Raw genomic sequence first — 11,436 nt, 5'->3', positions numbered from 1 at the left:
TTATTGACTCATCTCAACATCAGCCACATTGAACAAGGTCCCTGTGTTAACAAGGGAACACAACCAGAAGAGCTCAAATAGCTCACAGGGTTAAGATGGTATTGTTGAGTACTGACTCAACAACATTTTACAGTTGCAAAACTTGATGAGAATCCATACAACATCTCACACACTGATTTACAGCCTGTTTAAATATGAGGCAAACAAATCCAATTCCTGCATCTTCCTATGTGTCATATTGTGCTCTGAAACAGTTGTGGCAATTGGTGTCTACGGGTAACTTTCCATCATAGCTTCATATACAATAGATACACCTATTATATGTAGTATTTTTTGTGTGCACTATATACTAATACCATAAAATATACTGTGTATTGCACAGTTATACAATTAACTTCTTGTACTTACAGGCAATGATGCAAATCGGGCAAAAACAAACAACAAACAGTCACACAGTTTCATCTGAAGGCTTTACAACCACTGACAAACAGTGTTTCCATGAATGTATAACTTTATTTCTTTCATTCTGTGAGCTGCACACCACTGATGTTTGTACTGTCTGTTTTCAAAGAGTAATGTTTTAATTCACCACAGCAGACTGTTAGCTCTTACTTCAACTTGTGCATCACTGGTGGCGTCCGCCCAGGGACTTCAGATGGAAATTAGCTATTAGCAATATCTGGTACAATAAAAGTATTGTGCATTGTCCCTTTTAAATAAACAATACACAAATAAACAATACACAATCTTTTCCATTTCTTTTCAGTTAGTCACACTTACGTCAAGGAACTGACCATTTATAGCAAATAGTTATACAGTTAGTTAGACCTGGATGAAAAGCCTCTTTGAGGGAGATCTCAAAGAAACTGAGCATCAACAAGGATTCAGCTGAGAGAGCTAGTCCCCTAATAAACATACATGAACATTAATTCTTAGTTAAATCAACAAAATAATAAAAATATTATTATATGGAGGTTGGGGTGGTGGAGGGAGCTGATGGTGTATAAGAAAGCTGATGGTGATTTATTGAGTAGCTCTTTAGTCATCTGTTCAGTGTGGTGTTGTGTAACAGTAGTGTGTGCATATACTTTATAATCAAATGATGGTAAGGATTATTACTGGTATACACGCATGCAGCTAAAACACAGGGTGTCCTTATTCCACTGCCACTCAAAGAAAAGACAAAAGATGTATTATATAAGTGATATTGTGTGTGAATTTTTTTTAATTCTGAAAGTATGAGCCAGAATTTTGAATCAGCTGAAAACAGATCAGACTCATCAAGTTTTGTTCATCAATATTATATTTTACTTCACATGAAGGAACAAAATATAAGAAACACATTTGTATTGTAGGTGTTTCTATTTTTCTGAATAGAAGCACCATTAATGGCATTATGTGGTACATTTGTGACAATTATCTCCCACCAAAAACCCTCAAATCACTAAACATCGTTCCCCATCCTTTACTATTTATCTATTATAAACCAGCAGATCATCTTCCTCCTTCTCCATGCTGCTCCTCACCCCACACACCCTCCCTTTCTCCTCCATCCACACCCCTCTCCTCTACCTCCAGCTCCACCCATCCCCCCAATGGTAAATTGACAGTGCTCGACACACAGAGCATGTGTCATATTCTTGTACATGGAGTGGCCCATTCAATTAATTCCCAGGCAGGCAGCTAGTCACCCAGCCTGCCAGTGAGGCAGGCAGCCAGAGAGGAAACATTCTTCAGGAGAGCCCCGTGTTGCCTCGGCCAATCACTGGTGGACGCATCTTGTAGCTACGACTGTGTCTCCCTCGTAGCCAACACTGTGGCTCTGATACGCCTCTTTGTTCCAACTAAATCCTCATCAGTCATGCCAAACTGAAGCACACATACACACCCACACACACTGTTGCAACCCATCCAACATCCCACCTCATGTGATTCAGTTACTTTGAAACAATCACATAATTACTATGGGGCAAGAAACAAAACAAGCCGCCATAGAGTTTTAGTTGAGAGGTGGAAGTGTGTGACACTATCAAACCCACCACCGCATATTGTACAATATTCAGTGACGTAATGATATCCAACAAATATGTTTCCAGTTAATACAATTTTAAACATTAAAATAAAAGCAAACATCATCCACATAAAGTGATTTAAATCCAGTTTATGTGTCAAACCTTTATTCACAGTTACAGTGTAAAGGGACATCTAAACACCTCCATTATTGTTATATTATTATCATATATTATATACATTATTATTATAAGTTACTTTAGACCCTATATGTTCCCTGACGCAAGATACACAGTCCTCCTCAAGGAGTCAAAGAGAGACATTGTGCTGCCTCTTGTCTTCTGTTAAAAGCTGCGCTTCAACATATTGACTGCAAACATGTACGTATGTTCTCCTCATACACATTAAGAGAAAATAACTAGTCAGTCTCAATTTGTACTCTAAAGAATATAAAACAACACACACAAGCCTATTTTCATGCAACAGTGAATCTGTTTACACTGCCTCATTAAATGCTCGGAACAAGAATTGACAATATGTCTGACAAAACCAACAAGTTTTTGCTTTGTTCTGCAACTGTGGGCACCTGTGGAAGACAAAACAGGAGAGGAGGTGAATAATATAGGGAAACAGGGTGAAATCATTGATTCGCTTCTGCTTCAACATTCTCATCTGGCCAAACGACCAAGAGCCATAAGAGGCGAAAAGTGTGGGACACACTGAAAAAGCAGTGAGTGGCTTTGTGTGTTGTGGCCTTATGAGAATAAGAAAAAGTCCAGTGAAAATCTCAAGAATAAAAAAGTAGAGGAAACCTTGAGAGGAGCACCACAGAAATCCTCCTTCAAGTGTCGCCATGCATGCAGTGAATGTCCATGTTAGGTGAATATAAAACATGAGCAAAATACACAGAATGTTTACAATAAAATTGTGGATGTAAAACATCCTGAATTGGCACATTAACATCAGAGTCTGTCCACGTCTGTCGAAATGTTCTATCCTTCAAACCTTTGAGCAGTAATACAAAATGCTGTTTAGCGACCAAAAAATAAAGAAAAAAATTGTTTTGACGATTCAGAGGATGAACTCTCTAGAAAATATCTCTTAGAACTATTTTTTAAAAGGCATATTCAGTTTTTACCAGCATATGTGTGGGCATGGCCTCAGCTGATCGAACTAGGCAACACGCCGTTGCTTGGCTTTCTGTCGTAATAAGCTGTCACATAAAAGCAAGTCTATAAAAATAGGTTTTAAGAGGTGATTTCAAAGGCGAGGCAGATTGTGCCAGCAAGCTCTTCGGGCAGGTCAGTCCAAAGTCTAGGGGCGCTGGAAACAAAAAAAGTGGATACATGTAGTTTAACGTTTAACTTTAGAGTTCTGAGCTGCCACCCAGACCCTGCCCGATGATCTGAGGCTGTGAGCTCATTGCAAGGTGAAAGGTCTACAGTATAGCTTGGGGCCACAACTTAAGAAGTTATCTGAAATCTAAGAATAAGTATTTTTCAAATATCCTTAAAACACTTCTGGCAGGAGAAAAGAACATGAAGTACTTCTAAATTGTGCTTAAGTGTATGAAGTAAGATGATAATTGCTCCTACATTTCTGGTAGGTTGCTTCATTTTGGCTGTCAGATAAATGCCAAGTTCACTGTGACAGAAAGGCTGAGAATCAATCAATCTGCATGATACTGCAGACAGTGAATGATTCATATCAATAGGTTCGAGTCTTGGGGAGCGCACTATATATAAACTAGTGTTACAGTCCTCTGACTCACCGATGCCTCTAGTTAAAGTCTTTTTAAGAGATCCTACGCCAAGCAGTGACCACAGTGTTCATTGTGCTGCTTAATCATCAGCGCGTTGAAGGAGCTGCAAGGTGCCATGACACACACAATACCACCCAGACTCTCAAACACAAGCAGAGACCAAAAATGCAGAGAGCAGAATTGTTATATTTAAGTCTGGATTCTGCGTCACTGTGGCAGAGGCTGTTTACAAAGGACAAGAGTGTGTGTGTGTGTGTGTGTGTGTGTGTGTGTGTGCATTTGTAAATGTGCAAAATACGTGTGTGTTCTTTTGAGCCACGGGTTTTTAAAAAATAAATATGCACAGCACATCTACTGTTTGTACTTAGGCAAAATAGATGGCATTGCTGGTGAGCAAAACATCTATCATTTCTGCCTCTGATTAATAGTTGTCCTGGGGATGGCTGCTCTGCAAAGAGAGAGAGAGAGAGAGAGAAAGAGATGAAGTGAGGGATGAGAGGGAATGGAGAGAGAGAGAGAGAGAGAGAGAGAGAGAGAGAGAGAGAGAAAGCAGAAAACAGCAGTGGAGAAAGAAAGAGAGGAGGGGGAGAGAGAAAAACTCCTCCTGCTCAGGGGTCTGAAACAGTTAAAACAGAGAACTGAGCTCAGAGATTTCTGAATGTCTCCTGTTGTGTTGCAATTGTGTGTTAAAAAGGGTTTATGAATAAAGCCTGACAAAAGGATGGTGTCATTGTTGGTAGAATGACAAACCATAGTTAATTGTGTTGTTTGGCAGTTTTGTAGGTTTTTTTTTTCGCCTTTCTTCTTTTAAAAAAAAAAGGTTTAAATAGGATATATTGTTTCAAAAAACATTAAAATTGACCATTAGAAAAATGATTCATATGACCGTTTTCTGACCTGTCATCGCTATGGTTGAGATTTGGGGTTACATTTAGTTACAAAAACTACTAATTGAAGGTTAGGGCCCATTCATGTTTAAAAGAAGGACTACTACAAAGGTCAGGAAGGATCACGGTCATGGTTAAAAGAAAAGAAGATTGACTGTCAGTAGTAAACAAACGAACATCTCCCGTGTTGAAATCATACCCTTTGTTGACCCATCCAACCACTCCAACCACCTCCTGAACAGGTTTTGCAGCGTTATAACAACATAATTTCTATTTCATCTTCTAAGAGACAACAGTCCTTGCCACAAGGAACCCCATCCTCCAAGAAATCTGCAACAGCCAATATGCTGTTATTGGCTGCCTGGATTACCTTTTTTTTCTACTCAACATCATGAGGAAACGCTTTAAATGAACATATCTGCAAAGTCACAAAAACGCTCATACGGAACATATCTACAAAACATTTACTGACAAAATATTTTGTTGGTTTTACCTTCAATATCTGCTGGTGGAAACTAAAGCATAATTAATGTTTTTATGGTTATGTTTAGGCAAATCAAAGCACTTTGTTTATGTTACCTCAGTGCAGATTGAGACAGCACATGTTTGACTTCGGAGCCAAATCGTAGTCTCTGGTGCCAGTGTCCTCCACTTTGTAACATATAGCACTTCCTGGACTGGAAGCTATGTTGCCAGTGAACATACAGTAATCCAGGCAATTACATTTTTTTCAACACTTATTTGGTAAAACAATTCAGTAGCTTTTTTTCAGTCAATTTCCTGTTCCTCTTTTAATATTTTAAATTCTATAAATATATTGGTTTAACCCTAAATTTAATATCTACACGTAGTTATGTTGTGATGAATTAATGTGTAACTATGGTGTCAGTCCTGTATGACCATGTTCATTAGAGTATGAGCTTTATCATGTAAATTGTTTGTCATGCAATCCTCAAAATGGAAAGGGTTGCGCACACATTAATTCATGATGTCCATCTACTATCTACCATGTGTGTGTGTGTGTGTGTGTGTGTGTTATGTGTAAGTGTGTGTGAGAGTGCCATCTGCTCTGGTGTTGAGACGGTTAAAGGCAAACAAAGGACACAATGCAAATAATGTAAATAGCCTTCTTGTGGGCTGTCTCTATGACACAAGTCACTGTTATCTGGCGTGTGTGTGTGTCAGTGTTCAAAAGTGTGTCTATTTGAAATATGGGTATATGCTAATAAGAAGCCACATGGATATGTAGGTCACGTCAACCTATTTTCTGCAAGGCTTACACCCCCTTCCATGTAACATACACACATCCACTGAAGCACGCAAGCACACATGCAAAACACACACACACACACACACACACATACACACACACAAATACAGTCACAGCAAAATCCCTCCTCACTTCTTAAAACACCCGTTTTTAGTTTGAGCCACTTTGAGTGAAGCTGAGGTAGAGGGAAAAAGAGTGAGGAGGGAGGGATGCTACATTCCTGACACACACACACACTCTCTCTCACACATACACACACACACACACACACACACACACGCACAAATATACACATGCGCACACTCACCGGGATGCTTTTCTCATATAACCCAAAAGCCCCAGTGAGCATCTCACCGAGCTTCCACCTCAGTGTGGAACCTGCGGTGGCATTCCCCAGGCATCCCGTGGCGTTGGCTCTGTTTTGATTTTACTCTTCACAGTGGTGCGCGCTGAGACAAAAGCTTCAGTGTGCCGTCCCCGCTGCCTTCTTTTAGACTTCAAGATTTTTACAGTGCAACTTAAAGCAGGAGCAGGGTTCTTGCAGGAGACAGGCTCCCGTGGGTCTATCTATCGGGATGTTTCAGTGTGTAGAGAAGGGGGAGGGAGGAGAAGAGAGCCAAATAATACCTCCATCCTACTCTCCTGACAACACAGGCAACTCTAAATTCATCATCCCACTGTGGCTATTTCGGGAGCTTAAAAAATTAGACAAACTTCATACAGAAGTGTCTCCTGATCTCCTTCTCTCTGTTTGTTTCTGTCTCTCTCTTTCCCTCCCTCCCGCCCACCATCTCTATCTGCTAGTCGGCTGGTGTAGGTGTTGAGAACGTTAAGAATGGCTGTTTACTTTCTGTGTGTGGCATTATTCATATCATTGAGACCTCCGCCGCCCCCTACCCATCCTCTGTACGCTGACAGGATCACAATCCAGACTGCACGCCACTCCCCCCCTCCCCCCCATCCCCCGCATGACACACACCTCCAGCTATCGTGTCAGCTTCTGTCCCTTTGGTGACCCTGTCTTTGCATCACACGCAGTTTAGCCAAGTTAGTCGAATGTACAAGCAGCTGACAAGTCCCCTGGAACAAAACGCGGCTGACAACACATTAGGCTCACTCTACTGTCTCCATCAACCCATCACAGCATTTTCATTAATACCAATCATACCGTTTCCATATTGATGTGATGTATTTGTGATGTTTTTTTTTCAGGTGTTCAAACTGAAAAGATTATATGTTTGGAAAAAAATGAATCACAGGCATCAGTAGGAGTTGACTCACAGTGATGAAAGTGTAATGGCTGTATAAGTTCTAGGTTCCGTTTTCTTCTCTGTGTGAAGGCTTGTGTCCACTGAAGGCTTGTGTTGTGAAGCTCGGGGAGTGAATGATGTTCAGAACGACACCAGTACTCCCCTGTAGGGCACAGAGGAGCAGACAACCGTCTATCCCTGACTCCCTGGTGTGACAACCCCCATTACCCGTCTGCTTAAACCCCATCCCCCTGCCACACACACACACACACACACACACACACACACACACATAGGCCCTCAGGGCAGTGGGAGGTCACAGCGCTCTGTGCTGGCTGGCAGTGGTGTACGAAGGCGCGTGGGAGACATGCAGCAGAGACAAACTGTGACAGAGAGTGTACATGTATGCACGCACTAGTGTGGGCACGCATGCTGGCAGGCGTGCTCATGTGCATGTTTTGGAACTGAGAATTTAAAAATGTGACATAGGGGGGAGGGAGATGAGGGGTGGTATTAGAGAGAAGTTGCTAAATGGAGAGCAGGGATGGTAGAGGAGGAGGAGGAGGAGGAGGAGGAGGAGGAGTGACTTGGCACGGCATGTTTTCGCGGCTTGCACCGAGGCGTGTTTTTGGCGTGGTGGCTGCCTTCACGCTGATGATGCAATTTCATCCCCTGCCTGCCAGTAACGCATGTTCCTCTGCCACCGCCAGGCTGGACCTTATCAGACTGTGACTGCGGTTCGCCATGGCCCTCCAGGTCCAGCTTAGGGGATCAGGGTACCACAAAGCCTTTTACAGAAACAGCTAGCTGCCACTCTCACTTCTCACTCACTTCAGGCCAACTGTGGCCCGCTGTCTTCCTCAGCACTGTCATGGTAATTTGACTCTCTGTCTGAGGAAAGCAAAGCCAATATATTGTGGTGGTGGGGAAGTAGAGAAGGAGGCAGAGGATGGCAGGGTGGAGCATGGCGGATAATGGATAATGGAGGCAGAAAGTGAGCAGGCATAGGATGAAACCACATGTTACAGTGTGGCTCTTTCGGGTTGGGCCTGGCTGTTTGTGGTCCCCATTGAAAACTAAGCAGGAAGCCGCACAAGAGCAATTCTTCCTCACAGTTATCACCCAGCAATAACGTGGAATCTGCTGGTGGTGACATTACAGCCATGTTCGTCTGTATTGTATCAGTTGTGATGTGATCAGTGACAAAGGAAATTCCTCTAGTGGGAGAAATACTAATATTTTCACTACTCAAAAAAAGCCCCATCCCTTTCTTTCCTTCTCGTTCATTCTGTCGAGCATATTTTTCACCCAAGTAAACATCCAGTGCTGTCTGTCTCTCAATGTCTCACTTCCTATCTGTGCTATCCCTTCCTCTTCCATTGCTGCAGAGTGCGATGGGATCACAGCTGTGGAATATGGTTGTCAACAGGACTCTGTCTTCCCCTGACTGTGAGAGGATAGGGACCCCCACTCACACATAGAAAAATGTGTTGCTTTCCTGTGTGTGTGTGTGTGTGTGTATGAGTACACGAGCAGACGTGTGTTCATGCATGTGCATGTGTGTCTTTATGCTGCGGTGGGGCTGTGCCACTTCCCACAGAAAGAAAACACATGAGAACATTACCGCCTCTCTCTCTCTCTGCCACTGCACTTCTCCCCAGCCTCTCTCACCCCCTCCCCTTCTCTTCTTCTGGTTCTTAAAGGTACATGGACAAAGTAATTGGGCAGAGAGGAGGAAGACAATTATCATAAGCGGGCATTCAGACTGAAAACAACCCTGCATCAAAACAAAGCAGGGGGCTGCGTTGGTGGGGGCGTGTTGCTTCAGATACCAGTGAGAAATGAAATACGATCCAGGAAGTCAAAATCTGTGAATTTGAAGGCCTCTCAGGTGGCAAAATGCTGCACTACTTTATCTTTAAATGCGACGATTGCAGGGCAAACAGCAGGAATTTACTTTGTAACATGAAGCTTTATTCACATTACAAAGTAATCCATCAGATGACGTCACATTGCACAACAGTAAATATTGAGTCTGAGTCAATCTTTTTGCCAAATGACTACGTATTTTGCTGGACCACAATATTTGTTGCTCTCAGCACCTCAACAGACCATGTTAAAATTTGTTTTCAAGCAACACAACTTATAAGCAGGGGCTCATTTCACAAAAGTGACGTGCGAGTATGCTTACACGCAGATTCCAAATGGTGCCAGTGCCCCGTTTCACAAATCATTATCTCTCACAAACTGCAGATACATGTCAACACGACAGAATCACGTCAAAATTACTACAAAAGGAAATAATCTCATGTTGGAGGTTGCAATTTGCATGTTGCAGATTAGGTGAATGGATTCACTATTCTGTATTCATTATGTTCTGTAATGTAAGAAAAGGCCTCTACACACTGTGCATTAACAGCAATCTAATAGGTCTGATAAAATCTGTGTCATTATGAATTTTGAGTCATGTCAGATTGTGTGATGGATGCCTGGTGAATTGTGGTGCTACAATATGCAAGCAGAATCATGTCAGTAATCCTGCAATACCGTCATATGTTGTACATCATACATACTTTACTCAGAAATGGTGCTTACAGTGTTGTGTTGGCATCTATATTTTGTGTCATTCCATGTCGTATTCCTGTTGGTTTATTTGTAGTAGTGGGTCGTAAAGATACATTGTAAAATGTAAGGTAAGGAAAGGTACATTGTAAAGATTTGTTCATAAATTTCGGACACTGTCAGACTCAAGCTGCCTTTGGTCGTCAAAGCCCTAAATCCTGTGTGGATGGATGTGTCTTTTAGGCTGACGACCAAAGATTCTACCATATATCTGTCACTTTTTGTCTGCAACAGCCCAGTAGCACCCATATATGGGCCTTAAGGCTGTGTCCATACAGACATAGCAGCATGTGGATGAACACACCACCCTCATTCATTTCAGTAAGGTCATTACATGAGAGCTCCGGTAAAAAAGTTGAAATGGGCTAAACATTTTTGGCATTCCAATACACTATGTTGGCCAAATAAATACTTGCAAGTGCAAATCCAGGTACAATACTTTGTAACAGTGAGGGGGTCATTCTTCTGTTTATCTGGTGATTGTCGCGATGGCTGATAAAAGGATTGTCAATGTGATAACTTGTGATAATTCGATAACTGATTTGGCGTTTGTTGAGCCTTTAAACTCATGGATTAGTCACTCACACTGGCCTTCCTGGATCATATTTTATTGTCTCACTGTTACTTGAAACTACACACCACAACCAATGTGGCCTTTTGTGGCTGTTTTCAGTCTGGTAAGGCCTCATCTTCCCTGGGTTAAGGTTAGATTGATGGCAAGGTCGTTTTAGCTGCTGGTAAATCTGAAGTTATGGTGTATACAGGTTAAAAAGAAAAAAAAGAAAATGTAACACAGATGTGTTCCAGACATTTCAGCTTTTTTGTTGTCAAATGCAATAAGCTGAATAGTGTTTTCAGAGTTTGCAACGACTTTGAACACTTTTACAAGGCTGCCTAGAAAGATATATGAGATTGATTTTATTATTATTTCTTTCAAGTGCAACCTGTATCTGCAGAGGAGGCGCAAAAATGCAACGAGTGCCAAAGCTTTCTTTCTTTGTCTCTAATTATGGGAGCACTGAAGAGCACAGAGTCTTTCTTCATCACAGCAGAGGCCCACAGTAGCCGCTGGGTGTCAGATGGATGAAGTGGAGCGAAGGGGGTGGTGGGGAGGGTGCCGGGCGGTTGGGAATGGCACAGACGAACTTGGTGACCAAGTGGAATGATGCAAATCAAAACAGACAAACAGACAGGAAGGCAGGCGGACAGACATAACAGCTGGTAGGTAGGCACACAGTCAGACAGAGCAGCAGACAGACAGGTTCATATTTGGGATAACAGAGCGCTTCAAGTTATGTAAGCAAAGCTTCAAAAATCTTTCAACAGAAGTAGATGTTTTTCCAAGCTAGGCTGTGCGGATGGATTTTTTAGTGTTGTATACAATTTCCTTTCATGCTCAGTGTTTTGTGTGGTCTTTGCTGGTTTGCTGGGTTTAATTCAGACTGACAGAAGAGTTGAATGCATGTTAGGTATTAACAATGGCTGAACGATTTATATATTGATCTCTGTGCAGTTTCCTGTGTAAATTTCATGCTTACACGTAAAAATGATTTTGCCATATGAGCCCGGCCCCCCATTGTCCTCTGCTATCTCTCTGTTACATGCACACACTCGTAGATTTCCTCCAACTTGTTG

This window comes from Thunnus maccoyii, chromosome 7 (genome assembly GCF_910596095.1).
Source record: "Thunnus maccoyii chromosome 7, fThuMac1.1, whole genome shotgun sequence".
Taxonomy (NCBI): Eukaryota; Metazoa; Chordata; class Actinopteri; order Scombriformes; family Scombridae; genus Thunnus; species Thunnus maccoyii.
The sequence above is the reverse complement of the archived record's forward strand: the minus strand, read 5'-3'. Positions refer to the sequence as shown.